This window comes from Myxocyprinus asiaticus, chromosome 25 (assembly GCF_019703515.2).
Source record: "Myxocyprinus asiaticus isolate MX2 ecotype Aquarium Trade chromosome 25, UBuf_Myxa_2, whole genome shotgun sequence".
Lineage (NCBI taxonomy): Eukaryota > Metazoa > Chordata > Actinopteri > Cypriniformes > Catostomidae > Myxocyprinus > Myxocyprinus asiaticus.
In genome coordinates, this window is record NC_059368.1 from 45,173,821 (window position 1) to 45,194,590 (window position 20,770).

Below are 20,770 nucleotides of genomic sequence, written 5' to 3' on the forward strand. Positions count from 1 at the left end.
AGTTGAACTGCTGGGTTCATGGTTAGGTCAGGTATTCTGTAACGATGACTGGCAAGACAGGCAGACGAAGACGAGATGATGTGAAGACCCAAGTGCAGTTCATTACAAACGTGGAATCCAAAAACCGTAAATCAAACGTGAAACAAAACAGACATAAACAACTAGACTTGACTTGACTTGACCATAGAACCAACATTACACAAACACAATACTTGACAAAGGACCATGGCAAACATGAGGGTATAAATACATGGACAAAGGAAACAAGACAACCAATGAACAGACAGAGCTATAAACAAGATAACAAGACTAATAAACTTAAACCAATGACGAACTAGAACTGATAACGAGTTAACAAGAAAATAAACCAATGAAAACAAGACACATGAACATGGAGGGAAACAGGATGATCACATGACTTGACATGGAAACAGGGAATCACATGACATGGCAGGGAAACAGGAAACAACATGACATGGAACAAATGACTTGAACAGGAAATAAACTTTTAAAAAAAGACATGAAAACGAGAACAAAACACATAAATGTGACAATGTAACACATTACTATAAGAAAAAGACTTAATGAATCAGAAGTGCATGTCGTGGTAACAAAGATGTGAACACTGTACTTGTAACCGGTCCTACTCGACCCAGCATGATTTGAACCTGCGATCCCCGGCATAGGAGTCAGACACACTAACAAAGAGGCTATAAAAGCCATGGCCCTAGCCTCAGTCGCTAGTGTGTCTCTTAAGGCCAGGAGAATGAGGTTTACACACTGCACAATTACCAGCCGGTTACTGTAACACACTCATACAGAATACTGGCATTGTTAAAGGGATAATTCACCCCAAAAAATACAATTATATCATTATTAACTCATTCATGTCATTACAAACCTGTATGGCTTAACTCTCTTCTATGGGACTAAAAAAAAAAAAAATTGGCATTATGTTAGTATAAGTCTCCTTTCACTTTCTTTGCATCTTTTTATGTACAATGCAAGACAATGGCGACAAAGGTGTGTATTTTTGGGGGAATTTTAATATTTCAGCCTCAGTTCCTTTAATTAATCTATAATACACTGTGTACACAAAATAGTTACACTCAGGACCATAAGGACAAAAATATCCCCTTTGAAACCCATTAAAACTGCAATATTTGATCCCAGTGCCATTTAGACATAAAATCATGAATTCTATGATATTATGCTTTCATTCCGGAGCCCTGGCTTCAAAATGTAAATTCTTTATATTTTCCACCAGATGGCACTATTTGTTTCTCATGTTTAGCCTATGGAGCAAATACATGCTTTTTCCCTATTTTCTGTTTGCTGTATTATAGAGCACTGCACGCCAATTGAATAAATGATGCAGCTAAAATTGTGTGGGTGTGTTGGTATGGATGTCAGAGTGTGTTTTGTATGTGTGTATTGAGAAATTGGTGTCTGTGTGTGTGTGTGTGTGTGTGTGTGTGTGTAAAAAACAACAGTGGCATTATATAAACAAACTGGCATTTAAAGGGTTAAAATCTTGAAACTGAATGAATATTTGGTAGTTATGAACAGGACTGATGTTTGTTAAAAAAATTAACTCATTGAAAGTGGAAAATAATATTAATATATAATTTTATTATGGCAGTATTTTTACGTGGACATTTTTGTCCTCTAAGGACCTCTGAGTAACTTTTTTTTAATTGATGCACAGGGGTTAAATACTGTATATAACGATTCTGACTGGATAATTAAATATTATCATCTGATAGTTATACAGTATATTTAATTAGGGTGACATTCCATTCTAAAAATTAACCATGGTTTTACCGTAGTTTAACCATGGTATTTGTAGTAAAAAAATTAAGCATGTAGTAAAAAAATTAACCATGGTTATTACAGTCATTTTTACTACAATAATACTTTGGTAAAACCATGGTTAATTTTCATAAGAGTTAAACAAATAGGGTTACAGCATTAAAGTTAACATAATTTATACTTAATATACACTAATAAACTAGAAAACACCCTATTTTATGTAACTGAATCTAAATATAGTGATGAACAGCAGCAATACACTAAATATTTCGCTTTATGAAAATAAGGCAAAGTCCCTTTAAGGCTGTTTATGTGAATTAGTTCGTTTACTTGAACCGTCTGAAAGAACCGACTCACTTAAATAAATCAGAGTCCCTAATGCTAAATATAAGGGAATCATTTATTTTAACCAGTTAATTTACATGAACTGTCTGAAAGAATTTATTCACTAAAATGATTCGGTTTTCCCAGTGCTACTTGAGAGAGAGAGGATGGTTCAGGTGAGTGTGTTTGATTACTCCATTGGGCGTTCAGAATACAGTGTGACAAATGAAGTGTTTTGTGACACTACAGCGCTGCTCACTGGAAAATGTAGTTTGTTACTGGAAAAGCGACACTATTGTAAAAATATCTGAACTACTGTCACTCCACTGAACAGGGCCATTTATAGCACCAGGGGACCCCACAAAGCAAGGTTGTTTTTATTTGATTTTTATTTTTTTAATATTATTTTTAAACATACTTAAAGCTGTGACTAAGACTCAAACAGCTGTTATGGCTAAATTAGACAGTTAGTGGGGCCCCCTTCTGGTTTGAGAGGGAAGGGAGTATGTAACTGCAAGGAGAGAGTTGTAGCTAGTTGTGACAGGCATGTGCACAATCGAAGGGTTTTTCATCATCATGAAGTGCACCTACAAGTAAGGAGCTGAAAAAAGCAAAAAAGCAAAAGGAAGATTAGGAGAAGCGCAGCCAGACCATGGGCAAGAAATTAATGTACGCCAGATACCTGGCTAGATGGTGTTTGTTCATTGTCATACATTAAGTTGCAACAATTTGCAGTCGTGTCCTGTTTTTCAAAGGTACGTGTTTCCAGACATTTCTACTAGCTATATAATGTCTTGGTTACTGTCGTAACCTCTGTTCCCTGATGGAGGGAACGAGATATTGTGTCGATGTAGTGACACTAGGGGTCGCCTTTGGGAGCCCCAAACACCTCTGATATTTAAGAAAGGGCCAATGAAAACTGGCGACATACTTACAATGGGAACAGGCCGCACCAGCCGCTTAAGCCTTTTCTCTTCTTTTTCTCCCACAAAAAATGTAAAATCATTCAGCTGGTGCCAGATGTATTCGCATTGGGGAAGGTATTCTTTTTCCCAAGGGGAAAAGACACCGTGGAGACCACATCCTTCCCAAAGGGGAGGTTAACATGTGGAGAATACGTCACATGGACTTACCAACTGGTAGTACACATGTGGAAAGAAGCCCACACGGTAAGTCCTACCCAGAGGGGAGGAGCTCTACAAACGTGGTGACTAGTAGCAGAGGAGGCTCTGCCCGAGGGAAGACATGGGTTTGCCATCAGGGAAACCATACCATGGAAAATACATCACATGGGGTTACCACAGGCAACCAACACATGTGGAGCACCTACCCCAGTACAGGGCATACTAATGCAAGTACTGGGCCTGGCATCGATTTTCTCCACCAAATTCACCTGCCACAGGGCTGAAGAGGAAAGACATCCAGGGTTCACTGGTCTCGGGAACTCGCATGGGGGAAAAAGCACACGTTTCCCCTCGGGGAGGGGAAAGACACTGTGTGCAAGCGGTACACCCAGCCCGCTGCCCGCAAACTTACCTGTTTGTACCTGCCAACACACGGGATGAAACTGCCTCAACCCGGAGATGATAAAATATCGCAAAAGTATTGGATGTCGTCCAGCCCGCTGCTCTACAGCTGTCTGCTAGAGAGGTGCCATTCGCCAAGGCCCAGGAGGATGCCACACTCCTAGTGGAGTGTGCTCGTACTACCAGAGGGGATGGCACGCCCTGGGCCTGGTATGCCAAGGCGATGGCATCCACGATCCAGTGGGCCATCCTCTGTTTGGAGACAACCTTCCCTTTCCACTGTCCCCCAAAACAGACAAAGAGCTGCTCAGAGCATCTAAAGCTCTCCGTGCCGTCCAAGTAGATATGCAAAGCATGTACCAGACACAGCAACAACAAGGCTGGGTCTGCCTCCTCCCAGAGCAGCGCTTGCAGGCTCACCACCTGGTCCCTTAAAGGGGTAGTGGGAACCTTGGGCACATAGCCCGGCCGGGGTCTCAAGACCACGTGAGAGTATGCCGGACCGAACTCCAGGCATGTACCACTGACAGAGAACGCCTGCAGGTCCCCAACCCTCTTGATGGAAGTGAGCGCAGTCAGGAGGACCATCTTCAGGGAGAGGGCCTTTAGCTCAAACAGGGCTCTCCATAGGCCCAGCAGGACCATGGAGAGATCCCATGAGGGAACGAGGCGCGGCCTAGGAGGATTCAACCTTCTAGCGCCTCTAAGGAACCTGATGATCAGGTCGTGCTTCCCCAAAGACTTACCGTCCACCGCATCGGGGACGTGCCCACTATAGCGGCCACATACACCTTCAAGGTGGAGGGGGACAACCGCCCCTCCAACCTCTCCTGCAGGAAGGAAAGCACCGACCCGACTGCGCATCTCTGGGGGTCTTCACCTCGGAAAGAACACCAATTCGCGAACAGACGCCACTTCAAGGCATATAGCTACATCATAGAGGAAGCCCTGGCCTGAGTGATAGTGTCTACCATGCCGGTTGTAGCCCATTTAGGTCTTCCATGTCCTGTCCAGAGGCCAGATGTGGAGATTCTAGAAGTCTGGGCGTGGGTGCCAAATCATGCCCCATCCCTGAGAAAAGAGGTCCTTCCTCAGGGGAAATTGCCAGGGAGGGGCTGTCATGAGGAGCATGAGCTCCAAGAACCAAGTCTGGGTGGGCCAATACGGTGCCACCAACACGACCTGTTCTTCGTCCTCCCTGACCTTGCACAAAGTCTGTGCAAGCAGGCTCACTGGGGGAAATGCATACTTGCGCAGACCCCGGGCCAGCTGTGTGCCAGCACGTCTGTGCCAAGGGGGGCCTCGGCCAGAGAGAAGCACAGCGGGAAGTGGGAGGACTCCCAGGAAGCAAACAGGTCTACCTGTGCTTCGCCGAATCAACTCCAAATCAGCTGAACCACCTGTGGGTGGAGTCTCTACTCTCCCCTGAGCATCACTTGCTGCGACAGCGTGTCCACGGTTGGGATCGCCCGGGATGTGAGTGGCGTGCAATGACTTCAGTCGCTGCTGACTCCAAAGGAGGAGACGGCAGACGAGTTGCAACATGCAATGTGAGTGTAAACCACCTTGGCGGTTTATGTACGCTACTATCGCTGTGTTGTCCATCCGGACCAACACATGCTTGCCCTGGATCAATGGCTGAAGCCTCTGCAGAGCCAGCAATACCACCAGCAACTCAAGGCAGTTGATATGCCAACGCAGTCGAGGTCCTGTCCAGGAGCCTGAGGCTGCATGCCTGTTGCAAATGGTGCCCCAGCCTAACTTGGAGGTATCTGTTGTGACGACGACATGCCTGGACACTTGTTCTAAGGGAACCCCTGCCTGCAGAAATGCAAGGTCCATCCAAGGGCTGAACGTGCGGCGACAGAACAGTGTGATAGCCACATGATGCGTACCGTGGTGCCATGCCCATCTTGGGACTCGAGTCTGAAGCCAGTGCTGAAGCGGTCTCATATGCATCAACCTGAGCAGTCTAACTGCCACCGAGGACGCCATATGCCCCAGGAGCCTCTGAAATTGTTTCAGTTGAACCACTGTTCTTCCCCTGAATGACTTCAAGCAGTTCAACACCAACTGTGCGCGCTTATTAGTGAGGTGTGCTATCATAGCGACCGAGACCAACTCCATCCGAGAAAAGAGATGCTCTGTCCCGGAAAGAGCTTGCTCTTCTCCCAGTTGACCTGAAGCCCAAATCGGCTGAGTTGTCTGAGTACCAGGTTCCTGTGCACACACAATAGATCTCGAGAGAAAGCAAGAATCAGCCAGTCATCGAGATAATTGAGGATGTGGACACCCACTTCCCTTCCCTTCTGTGACTTTCGTAAAGACGCGAGGCAACAGGGAGTGACCGAAGGGGAGGACCTTGTACTGATATGCCCGGCCCTCGAAAGCAAACTGAAGAAACAGTCTGTGTCGAGGCAAAACCAAGATGTGGAAGTATGTGTCCTTCAGGTCTACCACCGCGAACCAATCTTGATGTCGGATGCATGACAGAATGCGCTTCTGCGTCAGCATCCTGAACGGGAGTTTATGCAGGGCCCAATTCAGCGCTCGCAGGTCCAAGATTGGCCGCAACCCACCGCCTTTTTTGGTACCATGAAGTAGGGGCTGTAGAACCCCTTCTTCAGTTCGGCTGGAGGGACAGGCTCTATCGCGTCCTTCTGTAGAAGGACTGCATTTTCTGCAAGCAGGACAGTGGCGTCCTCGCCTCCTACCGAGGTGAAATGGACGCCATTGAACCTGGGCGGGCGCCTGCCGAACTGAATCGTGTAGCTGAGTTGGATTGTCCTGGTCAACCAATGTGACAGGTTGGAGAGCGCTAGCCATGCCTCCAAACTCCGAGCAAGGGGTACCAAGGGGACAATCATGTTTGACGTTCACTATATGGCCAAAAGTTTGTGGACACCCCCTTCTAATTAACGGATTTGGTTACTCCATTAAATCCAGTAAAGAAAAATCTTAATGTTTCTTTATGTAATGGCTTGGGCTTTGTGTGCTTCCAAATTGTGGCAACTGTTTGGGGATAGCCCTTTTCTGTTCCAACATGACAATGCTTTATGAGGTCCATAAAGAAATGGTTTACTGTGTCTAGCGTGGAAGAAAATGACTGGCCTGCAAAAAGCCCAGACCTGAACCCCACTGATCACTTTTGGGGTGAACTGGAACAGCAACTGTAAGTCAGACCCCATTGACCAACATCAGTTCCTGACCTCACTGATAGCCTTGTGTCTGAATGAGAGCAAATCCCTGCAGCCATGTTACTACATACAGTATAGTGGAAAGCCTTCCCAAATGAGTGGAAGCTGTTATTACAGCAAAGGGGGAAATTGATGCCTAAGGTTTTGAAATCAAATATTCATCAAGCACATATGGTTTCCATAAACTTTTGGTCATATAGTGTACCTGCAGATGGGGCCTTGTGGCAGGGCGGAGCAGGAACTGCCACGTCGAGGAGCCTTGCGTCCCGAGCCTGTGGCTGTGCTGAAAGAAATGCTAAAGCACTTACCTTGCTCCGCATGCCCACCATAGGACAAGTCAGTGACAGGGGAGGAGGCTGAGCGTCCTCGTGGCTCATCACAACTTCCTGAGTGTGGGTGTGTATGTTCCGCAGCTGGGTACACGTAGGCGGGGACACAGCATTTGTAGCGTCCCAGCTACGAATGTTCGATGTACGGCGGTCATGACAATGACAGCCATAAACACTGAGTGTGTGACCCAGGGAGTGAGGAAACTGCTCTTTTTTTTAAAGTGTGGGTGCCGCAGCCCCTCGGGCATGCGGCGAAATTAACAAAAAGGAACAAAGGATTCTCCTCCCGGCCCTCCACTGGGAGATGGAGTGGTCTGTGCACCACCTCCAGACTTACAGTGGGTCTCCTCGCCCCTGGGTTGCCCATCTCAGGGGCGCTTTGAAGCCTTCCTGGGGTTCTTGGTGCCGGATCGTGGGACGGTTGGCTCAGGCTGTGGCGGAGCCGGTGTTGCTGCTGCAGGAGGATGCCCTCAGTGACGAGCAGACAGGGTGCAGGATCTTGAACCACGCCGGGGTAGGATGTGCTGGATAGCCTCCGTCTGCTTCTTGATCGTCAAGAACTGCTGGGCAAAGTCCTTGATGCTGTCGCCGAACAGGCCAGCCTGGGAGATGGGGGCGTCAAGGAAGCGAACCTTGTCAGCGTACTTCATCTCAACCAGGTTAAGCCACAGGTGGTGCTCCTGGACCACCATGGTGGACATCGCCTGCCCAGGAGCCCGCACCGTGACCTACGTCGCCGCCCCACCGTTGAGGGTAGTGAGAGCAGAGGAACTCTGAGGCCGGGTCCAGGCAGTGAAAGGTGCCTGCCACAACTTCATGAGTTCCAGCTGAGTCCTCCGCGTCCGACCGTACCAGCCCGCTCTCCAATCCTGCGATCGAGAGCTCATCCTGCTCTCGAGCCCCGAAAGAGACATTAAACTCGCCCTGGGTCGAGCTGCCTGTCTCTTCCCAGAGCTCAACCAGGGCAAACAAGCATACTGGGGAATGGGAGGTCCGTGGGGGTTCACCCGGCAGAACCGCTCCCATTGGGTTCCCCATATCGCCCCCAGTGCTATGGCCCATACACATGAGGCAGTGATCATGGCACATCAGAGGCGGAGAGATAGTGACCGTATCTGGGAACTGCACACAGGCATTTTAAAAAAATGCTTTTTGTCAGTGCTTACTCTTTTAGGGGAAATACTCTTTTAAGTATATCCTCTTTTAGCATAGCGTATATCCAACAGTGCCGTATATCCAACAGCTTACAATACTTTGTCAAGGTGAATGGAATGGCAGTGGAATTCATTGACACCGCTCGGCTCCGAAGAACAAATCTGAATGAGTGGTTGCAAGCCGGCTGCTTTTATACCTGTATGTCCGAGGGATTTTCCAATTTTCATTGGCCTTTTCTCAAATATCAGAGGTGTTTGGGGCTCCCAAGGGCGACCCCTAGTGTCTCTACATCGACACAATGTCGAGTGAGTGACAGAAAGGGAACTAAAGGTTCAACAATAGACATAGTGTAGCTAGACAAGATTAGCTATTAGACTTGAAGCTATCTCCGTTTCAGTTAGTTAGTTAGCTAGCTAGCTGACGGTAGTTGCAGTACTGGAGATGATCAGGTCTTGTCTACATTATTTACAGATGCCATGTTGAAATATTTAGGGGCATCAAATGCCACTGGGGATTCATGTGCACAAATTCCTTGTAAATAGCAATTTTGTATGGGATTATTACATACAAAATGGCTAATGCAAGAGCCTGTCACATAACTAGCATTTTCTCAGCGGTAACTGAATAATTTATTGTTAGTCATTAAATTTGTTTTTTTTTTTGCATTTTGTGTGGTTAATATATTCCAGTTTTAAGTTAATATATTCTTGCAATTAACATTTTTATTGATTCATCTATTTGAAAGGAACAGCAAAACCTATATATACAGAATCAATATTTAACCCTAACTACCCCCCCCCCCCCATCCCCCACCCGACCCCCAACAACACCCCAGTGGTCACATAATTATAGACACACAACAAACAAAAAAAATAAAATAAAATAAAATAAATAATAAACTAATCGCACACATCCCCTACACCTCTCTCCACTGTCCCTCCCCAAGAGCCCCCCAAACAGGTCTAGACTCCCCAGTCTTCTGGATATATCCTCCTCAAGAGCTGCCACTCTGGCCACCTCTGAACACCACTCCTGAAATGGGGGCGCTCCAGCTGACTTCCAACTCCTTAAAATAATCTGTATGGTAATCATAATACTAGTTAAGACCCAGTTTTTCACGTGCTTATTCTCCAAATTAATGACTGCCCCATCTCCTAACAAACAGAGTCTGGGGCAGAATAAAATTTGCGAGGCCAAAACCTTACACATAAATCTCTGAATCCTCAACCAGAACTCTTGAATCTTAACACATCCCCAAAAGACATGGGTTGTGTCTCTATCTTCTGATTGACATCGCCAGCAGGCGGGTGTGTCTTTAAGACCAAGTCTATGCAATCTAGAGGGGGTCCAATAGACTCTATGTAAAATCTTAAATTGCATAAGGCGAACCCTTGCATCTCTAGATGCAGATTTGGTGTTTTTAAGAATCACAGCCCACACTCCCTCCTCTAATACCAAGTTTAGATCTTTCTCACATAATCTATTAAGAGAAGCTGAAGTTCCGTCCCCCAGACTCTGAATTAGCAGGGAGTAATACACCGATGCCTCATGACCTTTTCCAAAAGCAGTAATCACCACTCCCAGAATATCTGCCGCTTTAGGGGGGTGTAAACCACTCCCGAAAACAGTACAGAGCAGGTGGCGCAACTGTAAATACTTATAGAACTGAGATCTGGGAATCCCAAAAAGTTGAACCAAATTTTGAAAGGATCTCAACACTCCACTCTCATATAGTTCACCGAGTGTAGTAACCCCCTCCCAATCCATTCTGACCAGCAAAAAGGGGACTTGTTGATGCATAATTTGGGGTTCAGCCATATGCTCGAGGCAACATTTAAAATAATATTCCGAATTGAACAGTCTGGGTACTTTTGTCCATACCGAGTTCAAATGCGAGATAATGAGATGTAACTTAACTTCTTCGATTAATTTGATAGAAAGGCTCTGCGATGGTGAAATAGGGGCAAGAACTTCCTGTTCTGTACAGAACCAGGAAGGGGTTCTCTCAGGTGGAAGCGACCAATGAGCCAAATGGCTGAGACCAAATGCATAATAATAAAATAAAATTTTGGGTAGGCCTAGCCCACCTTTGTCAATCGGCCTATGTAACTTATTGAAATGTAATTTTGGACGCCCACCACTCCAAATGAAGGACTTCACTATGCTATCAAATTGCTTGAAATAAGAGAGGGGGATATCTATAGGGAGAGACTGCAGCAAGTAATTGAATTTTAGAATACAATTCATTTTAATAACGTTAACTTTCCTGATTATAGATAAATGAAATGAAGCCCACCGTTTTATTAAGGGGTCAAATTAACTAAATCAGACAAATTTGCTGAGCATAAAATGCCCAAATATTTAATGCCCTGTCTGGGCCACTGGAAGGGGCCCAGCTGAAAAGCCGTTACTGGGCAGTACGCTGTCAGAGCCAAAGCTTCGGATTTAGACCAATTGACTCTGTATCCTGAGAACTTAGAAAAGGAATTAATAATTCTGTGGAGGCAAGGCATAGATCTAGAAGGGTCGGAGACGAATAATAAAATATCATCTGCGTAAAGCAAAAGCTTATGCGCCACACCTCCCACCATCACCCCTGGAAAATCATCCTCCTTTCTTATCGCGGCTGCTAATGGTTCCAGGGCAAGACAGAACAATAATGGGAAAAGAGGGCAACTCTGATGGGTGCCCCTATCCAGAGTAAAATAATCTGAAATTAATACATTTGTCTGTACCGCCGCTAACGGGTGTATATAAAGAAACAATCCATCCAATAAATGTACTCCTGAAATTTTATATTTCCAAAATCTAAAAAGATAATCCCATTCTACCATATCAAATGACTTTTTGGCATCAAGTGAGATGTGAGACTAAAATGTTTCCAATTGAGCAGTCAACAACAGATGAAATGAGGGATTTAGATATCAAGAAACAATCTATTCTAGAATAAATCTTATGAACTGTTGAATAAAATGTATAGTCCCTACCAGATGGGTTCAAAAGTCACCAGATATCTGCAAGACCAAGATTTTTACACATCCTGTGAAGCATCAGTGTTGCTCTAGGGGGCTTACACACTTTTACTTCACTATGATCAAGGACTGAGTCCATCAGTAAATTAAAGTCTCCTCCCAATATTATATCATGAGGGGTGCCAGAGGTTTGCAACATCCCTTCAAGATCTATAAAAAAGCCCTGATCATCAGCATTAGGTGCGTAAATATTAGCCAAAATCAACCTTTGCCCCTGAATTTCAGCTAAAACAATAATGACTCTTCCTAATTTATCTTTAGTCTGTTTGAGAAATTTTAATTGTAGATGTTTATTTATCAGTATAATGGGCTCCCCTACTCTTACTTGAACCAACACTAAAGAAAAAATGTCCACCCCATATCTTCCCAAATTTTTCAGCTTCCAGTGGGGAAAGATGCGTTTCTTGAAGAAAGACTATATCATATTTCTTACGTTTAAGAAAAGTAATAACCTTCCTTCTTTTTATGCGGTGCCCCAACACATTCACATTCCATGTGGAGAGAGATAATCCACTCATATTAACATTTGACATATTGATATAAAAAAATAAATAAATTGTGTGTCAAAAGCAAGATTATACAGACCACATTCCCCATTAATGCAACAATCAAACCCCGAACTCCCCCCCCCGAACAAAACAAACAGAAAAAAGAAAAACGTGCGCATTAACCCCGCGCACGACAGCACGAACTGGCGTCAACCCCTCTAAACTCAGAAGGGCCATGTACGCATACGAGAGCCCCCATGACAACTTTGCCATCGGATTGCTCAAGTCTGGTGCTTCTGCACAAATTTTGTGAGGCAAAATTACATAACAGAAAATACTTTGTAAAACAGACCCCAGCCAACAGGCAGAATAAACACAAAGAACATGTTGATTCATTCACAGAACTGTCTTGAAGGAGTGTTCCTCCACAAAACAAACTCCAGCTGATATAAAGCTTTTCAGTTTCCTCGGACAGACAAACAATTGTTCAGTGAGCCAGCTGTTATGAGTGCAGCAGATGACATAATCATTCTAATGTCCCTTAAATATACTCCACAAAAACAAACTCCAGCCAACAGGAGGCATAAGCACAAAGAACAATCAGATTCATCCACAGCTGACCCAAAGCAGTATTATTCAACAAAACAAACTCCAGCTGCTAGGCGGGGCCAGCACATAAAGAAACAAAACAGGCATCCCGGTTCCTCAGATGATCAAGAGTCAAATTCACTTGGAGGCCTCGTAAAAAAAAATACACCATGACTTTGATGAGTCCATCAACTTTATAAAAGACGTCCTTTATGTGAGCATGTAGATATTTTGCGGTCATCCATAGTGTCCATTCTCAATTTGGCCAGGAACTTCAGTGTAAAAGCGATCTTCCGTCAATGCAAAAGTTTCTTGGAGTGTCATGCCACAAAACAAACTCCAACTGTAGAAAGCAGAAAGAAACAAAAACTGGCACCCAGCTTCCTTAGACAGTTGAGACACTGAACAGTGAGTCAGTCCACTCACATAAGAAATGCCCAATGGTTTACTCACCCATAGTTTGCATGTAGGCCAGTGCCTTTTTGGGGCATAAAAATACTTTCCTGCCATCCTTGGTGTCTATTCTCAGTTTGGCCGGAAACATCAGTGCAAAAGCGATCTTCCATTGATGTAAGAGTTCCTTACATTCCTTGAACCGATCGCGTTTCTCTCTTGTCGAATTCACAAAATCCGGGAACAAGAAAATATTGTGATTCTTCCAAGAAAGCTTTCCTTTGCTCCTTGCCTCGCGCAACACAAGATCTTTATCGGATGATCTCAGAAATTTGGCCAGAATTGATCGGGGCCTGTCTCCCTCAGCCGATCTCCATGCCGGAACCCTGTGAGCTCGCTTGATTTCCATCTTATGGCCTATTATGTCAAGCAGACTCGGGAAGAGCTCATCCAGTAATTTCACCATATCTCTGCCCTCTTCATGCTCAGGAATTCCAACAATCCATATATTGTTCCTTCGGTTCCTATTTTCGAGATCTTCCAGTTTTTCCAAAATGTATTCCAAGTCTGTTTCGGACGCAGGCAGATTAGCGGATAATTCCCTTTCCGATGACTCCAGATAATCGATTCGTTTCTCAACATCTGCCACTCTTGTGACCAACTCAGAGAATTTTGTTTCCATTGCCGTAATCGATCAACGTATTACAGTGAGATCCTCCAAGTCAGCAGCAATCTTCCTCAGCATCACCGAGATGTTGGATAGTTGACGCTGGATTTCTTCTCCCGATGTGCTTCCCAAATCGAGTCCCCGGCTCGCAGGGCCGCCAGAGGCCTCAGCTTGAGCACGTAAGTTTCTTTTAATGTCTCCAGAGTCTGAGGATTTTGACTTATTTGCCATGTTTACCTCAAAGAGCAAATATGTAACTGGGTGTATTGAATCTCACCGGTTATAACATGAAAATAATAAAAAAACCAGCAAAGTGCGCAGAGCTAGCCGCTCATACGTCTGCTTCTTTTAGTTAACTACTCCCCAACATTGATCTTCACTATGGATGGATGAATGGACACAAAGTGAGTGGAGGTGAAGTGTTTTGGCATACAGTAACTCACATGAAGCGACTGTTATGGTCAGATTATGGAGGAAACATTAAACTATGTTCAGTAATAGCTTGGTTCAGGCAGACTGCCAGTGTAAATTGGAAATTAAGAAACATCAAAGTTACACCTACAGATGGGATGGACTCACTCCAGGTGCTGTGAGTAGTGATGCCAAACTTGCCAATAGCTTAATATACAGAAATAAATTACAGTGTCAGAACACAGTCTGGTGACTGGAGAAGAAAGGTTCATTTGCTGCAAGACAAAGTTAATTTTTGTACATACACGCACACACACAGGTGAAGTACACTTTGCAGTGTTTTGGGAGTGACAACTGCATTTAAATGTGAATTATTGTTCTGTGTGCACAGAATACAGATTATGGTTATGAATAAGAAACATGGATGCCAAACATTAAAACATCTGGTCGCTATGTTTGATTAAATAAATATTCAGTGTTCAAAAGACAGACTGATCACACTGTGAATTCTGCGATAGTATGTCAAAAGTTCTGCTGCTAAAATCAGTCTGTGCTTAATGAAATTTGAATCACTGCCCCCAGTGGCCAAAGCTGGAAATGTTGTTGAACGTATGTGCATGTGTGAGCTCCAATTTCAGGATGAAATGTCCACAGAGTGGCATCAAAACGAGTTGAATTTAGTTGTAAATGATGTAGTGCAGTGAATAGGAATTCATATTTTATTAACCATACGGCCAAACCCTAAAACTAACCAGCAGTGGAGTAAAAATATAATTTCATAGTGAAATACAACATCCAGATTGCGTTCAGCATCATTTAAGCGAACGTGATTACTTCTTGGTTTCCACATGACCAGAACCTATGTCTCTAAAGGCCCCAGCACACTCACGGCAAAGTGCTTCTTCGTTCTTCCAAAAAGAAGTTCAAAACAGCTGACAACTACATACTGTTTGTGAACATTCAGACACCGGCCACACCGCTGTAGGAGGTGTTTAGAGGAACATTTAAATATGAGGACGCTCAAGAATACATGTAAAACATCAACTAATATGTGTTATCAATGACTTCATGTTTCATTCAATGAAGAGAATTCACACAAGATCAGTAAAAGAAGCTGTATTGACCACTCAATGATGATTTAAAGGCATATATATGCAGTAGATAATGTGTAATTTGTAATGTTTACAATCTGAATTCATGCTGCTAATGTGCGAAATAACCCTTATTATTACACTCTGTTATTGTAATTTATAATAACACTGATACTACTGCAATGACTGATGTATAAAAGAGTATTAATGAGTAGAATACATGATTAGAGGCATATCATACTTCCGGCAGATGTGTGAATGGCTTTTGGCAGCAGATGACAGACGAATGAAACAGCATATCAAACAACAGAGTCAATGGGCACTTAAGAGTATTTGAGAAGATTTGTGGACTCACTGAAGGAGGTGGGAGCCAGTCAAACATCCAACATAAGATACTTTATTGTCAGCACTTTTCAGTGTAACAAAGACATTCAACACCACTGCTTTTCAGCAGCATGAACACACTAACAGGGTGCTTTTCAGCTCCACATAAACACACATTAACGAGGTGCTTTTCAGCTCTCTCATGGAGTCTCTCTTGACTGCAGCTCTCATTGCGGCTTTATCCCCTGCCCGCCAACACTGCAATCACCAACAGCTGGGCGGGATAATTCGCTCCAGGTGTACATCCCGGCCTCGCTCCGCACAATCGTCGCTCAGCCCACCCCACTCTCCACATACCCCCATTGCCCGACACAGGCCGGGTAACTCTCTGGCCTATACCTTACTCACCCCCTCCCCCCCCCATTTCTGGAGAGGAGCCACTGCCCTTTCGACCAACACAGCGCTGGATGGTTTCCCTGCCTCTGTGAAACAGGAACAGCTCTAGGGGAAGGAGAGAGGGAGGGAAGAGTGAGAGAAGGAGAGAGAGTGAGAGGGAGAGAGAGAGAGAGAGAGAGAGAGAGAGAGAGAAAACTCCTCGGCTCCCGAACACGCTGCCCACCCGTTCCTCAGCCAGCTGAAACACTTTCATCAGCGATGCCAGGCGATGGTACTGGACACGCTCAGCCGTCCCTTACGGTGGTCTGCTTACGAGCTGCTTCAGAACCACCAGATCGTATATCCTTGGCGTTGCGTTCTTGACGGAGCACCAAGGTCTCCATAACAGCGTGGTCATCCTTCAAAGTCCCGGGTTTCGGCACCAGTGTAAGGAAGTGGACTCACTGAAGGAGGCAGGAGCCGGTCAAACATCCAACATAAGACACTTTATTGTCAGCACTTTTCGGTGTAACAAAGACATTCAACACCACTGCTTTTCAGCAGCACGAACACACTAACAGGGTGCTTTTCAGCTCCACATAAACACACATTAACGAGTTGCTTTTCAGTTCCACATAGACACAAACAGCTTCACGCATCTCTCTCTCTCTCCCGGAGTCTCTCTCGACTGCAGCTCTTATTGCAGCTTTATCCCTCGCCCACCAACACTGCAATCACCAACAGCTGGGTGGGATAATTTTCTCCAGGTGTACATCCCGGCCTCGCTCCGCATAATCATTGCTCGGCCCGCCCCGCTCTCCACTGTATAATAATAAAAAAATAAAATCACTTGACATGTTTTTGGAAAATGTCTATATGCAAATGATCATACTGTAGGTAAATCCACAACAGCCCGCTAATAACTGCATGCTGGTGTGTTTATGAGGACTGAACAGAATTAGCTGTCGGACTCAAAGTAGGTGGAGCTCCTGGTCACACCTATTGATGACATGGACCAATGGCAATAAGAAGGTGTTTAGCAGCCGGTAAAAAGTTTTCCTGAAAATGACCCTGGCTAGCTGTTATGCAAACCACTGAAACAAAGTCAAAAACAAGATTTTGTTCTAAATTACGTCACATCCGTTCATTCTTCGATTTCGTTTGAAGTGTGCTGGGGCCTAAAGGCTACTCGCAGTAGTAGTCTCACAAGAAATATGTGATTATAATTGAACTGATGAAAAAATGTCTGATTGGGGAAATATCTATATTTTCTTCTTACAGTAGCTTCAATGTTGTTATCTACTTTTAGTTAGTAGCTTGTAGTTTAGCTAACTACTTTTTTAAAAGAGTAGCTTACCTGTAGTTTAACTACTTTATAGCTTATAGCTTGGGAAGCCACAGTTTCAAAGTAACTTCCCATCATTGGTTTGGAACGACATGAGGGTGCATGAATAATGACAACTTTTTCATTTTTGGGTAACCTATTCCTTTAACAAGGAATTGTTCAGTTTCTTACATGCTACACAGATTTATAGGGAATTCATTTGTCTCTGTAAATAATTGAACTGAGTGTGAACAGTACGAGATGAAACACTCAGAAGAGGAGTGACAACTGCAATTAGATACTCTGTGAGCGTGGCCATACATGTGCAGATGTGATACAGCCAGGGGAAATGAGAGATTGTGCAGCTATTAAAATAGATTAAATAGAAAAATAATTACTTTTCCTTGCCTGTAGAGGTTTTTGTACCTGAAAGTGCTGTGTCCTAATGTTTATGACTTACAGTATATGTGTGTTTGAATAACACTCTTCCCATGGGTTAATACAGCTTCATCAGTGTTCAGCAGTGCGTGCAGCCCATATTACCGTCTCTCTCCACTCTCTTTTTAGGAATTTGTCGAGGGAGAGGACTGCAACCATTGTAAACAGGGATTCTATAATCTCCGTTGAGACTGTCTCCGTGGATGCGAGAAGTGCTACTGTTCCGGGCTGGCCAGCCTGTGCACAGAATCTCACTGGGACTACAGCAATGTAAGACACAAGCCCAGCACTGTGTGCACAAGTGTATGTGTGTGTTTGTTGTTTCTCATTAGTTACACTATCTTAAATTTGTGGTTGACGAGTGGGATTCAGGCACAGGCGATACACATGGATATTTTCCAGTTTAATGAGTGAACAAAAAGTTGCTGGCCATCATGTTTACAAGCAAACTGTCATGGAAATCTTCACATACACACACACACACACACACACAAAGGGGACGGGAGTTATAAAGGGTGAAAGGGTAATGGTGTGCGGGGCAAAAAAACAAAATCTCAGTGGCATTTTTTGCATCAATTTGTGTGCGTGTTTGCATTTGTGTGCATCAGCACTCTACAGTATGTGTGTGTGAGAGACTACCAGCATCTGTCTCTACAATTACCTTGACCTTGAGTTGTCTTTTCACAGCACTGCTAACTTTAATTATGGCCCAGTCGTGTATGCACGTAAACTATGCATGTGTGAAGGAGTGCTTGTGTCTTTTCAGCCATGTGCGTTTATATGAGTGTGAAAGCCTGCTTTAATGTACAGGCAAATCTTAATGAGTGTAAATGTTCTGATTTAGCAGCTGAAGACTTAAATGAGGCTGTCTTTGATTTCACACCTGATTACACACAATCTTACACAACTCACAAACATGAAACTTAACCATTCCTTTAAAGGTGTTGTGTATGTTCTTTAATAACATATTAAAATGCATTCTCGTATACCAGTTTACTGTAATATGCAGAGTCAACTATAAGAAGGCCTTTTGTAGGTAGATGGAAAGTATTTTAAGGGTTAGAGCAAGTAGTTCCTTAAGCTAACAATTGTTGGTTGCCATTTTTAACAGTGTTCACACCACCAGTGATGTTTTCGCTTGATATTGCTAGTCCCTGTACTGTATGTCAGTAATAGGTGTTCCTGCCACTGTCACTTTAACATTGTTTTTTAAATATTTTCATAAATGAGACGCATATAATAAAGCTAAGATAGCATTCTAATTTGTCAAGAAATTAGATCGCTGTCGTTCTTGTCACTAGAAGTCACTAGAAGATCATGGGCCATATTTTAAGGCCCCTACGTTTTAAGAGCAGTGCTATGTGATACATCATATGGTCAGTGGACATGGCCATGAAGTTTTGGTATTTTGCGTGCAAGTATGCGTTAAGTCTAAGCACAAGAGGGTTGGCGAAATCGTGCGCAAAATTCGCAAGCAAAATAAATGAAGACAGCCCATTCTTAAGACGTTGGTTGCTAATGAACAATAGATATTTAGACAGTTTGTTTCTTACATTATTTTGCTTAGTAACTATGTCCTTCTTGAATGTTAGGTATACCTCTATGACACACTCATTGTATATGCATGAAAAGTCGGCATTTGTCGGGACTAATAGATTTTAGGCTCCTAAATTATAGTGAATGTAAGCAAAATTCAATCGCATTGATCTACTGACACACAACACCATGGCAAATATGAACTGTAATTGTCAGAGGACATCATTTTATGTTCCTCTGTAATTCCAGAGACATGCACTTTGATCAGTAGCACCTGCTGATGGAATCTAGAAACTGCAAATATCCTCAAAACTGCACTTAGATTTAGCGCTCATATGAAAATTGGATAAGACATGGCGCACAGTTATAGTGCATTGTGGAAAATAGAGCCCCGTGATTCTTTTTTGCTGCGTGTCACTGGTGGTTTAGGTGTGCTATCTGCTTTAAATTTTTTTTTTCAATCATTTTAAGATTAAAGTTTAAAAAAAAAGTCCCATTGACATTAATAGATTGTTCGGCAATAACGCTGTAACTGACAGCATGGTAATAACTGCATACTGAATTGTGATTTGTCCTCTTCTATTTATTTAACCATTTATAGAAGACGATGTTATGTTAGGTGTTGATTCTCATGCACAGCTGACAGAAAACAAGATGCATGATGAGCGTCATGACAGTGGGAAAGTGGCTCTGATGCAGCATTTGATTTACACTGAACCAAAGCCTCAAGCCTACAGTAAACTTTCCTATTCTGCCTGGCAAGCACTGATATTTCCTAAATGCAAATATTGTGTATTTTTGTTATACTATTAGAAGACTTTCCTCCATGCAAACAGGAAATAAATCAGAATAGATCCTTGTTAACTGTATGTGTGTCTGTGTGTGATGGTGTGACAGGATGATGAAATATTTGTCAGACCTTGAAAATGTCTTCTTGTGGATCTCAATAATCCACATGACTAGAAGACTTGAGTTTAACAAAATAGAAAGGAAAACACGTTTTGTTTATGGAGTCATTCTTTGTATAGGAGTAGCTCACAAATATGGAGATTATATGTATGATAATAATAAAAAATGAGAAAAAAGTTGTTTAAAATAGTCAAATTGCGGTACAATTGCGGGACATGTGTATAACAGGTATATTGTTTTCTCACAAACACACAGTGAGACAAATCACTTCATCAATAGTAATTATTGTAGGCTTAATTTACCCCAAAAATGTGAATTTTGAAGCCGCATTGAATTGCATACTTTTTTTAAAAAATCACATGCCGGCTTCAAATTCATATTTGAGGTATGAAAGTGTGTAAAATATGTTGTAGAACAATACCTCCACGTATCGTGAAGTAATGTTTACCACAGATCGTATTTTACTCATAAGTTGAAAAACCCCATTATAAAACCCCACAGAGTTTTGGCCTACAGATTGACGTCATGGCTGAACAGCTCTATTACCGCCATTGCAATGTAAAAAAAAAAAAACATGCCTTATATTTATGGTAAGGTTGTCGATTTAACACATTAATTCGGTGTGATTAATTACAGAAAATATTAACGCAATTAATCGTTCCCACTGACCGTACATAAATTCCGTAATTAGGAATTTTCCTAACATTGAATCAATGCAAGCTTAAAGTACCATCTTCAGGTTGTTGCGACTCCCAGTCAGCAGGGGGCAGTCAGCGTAACTCCAGCTGTACAGACAGCCAGAGGTCGCACTAGAAAAAATCTTTATCCATCACTGATGGACTGAGTTGTAA

At 43.3% G+C, this 20,770-nt stretch overlaps 1 pseudogene; it reads left to right on the forward strand.

The window, feature by feature from the left end:
• The window catches only part of LOC127416017 (laminin subunit alpha-2-like), a 336,769-nt pseudogene that overhangs the window by 97,580 nt on the left and 218,419 nt on the right, over positions 1–20,770 (forward strand).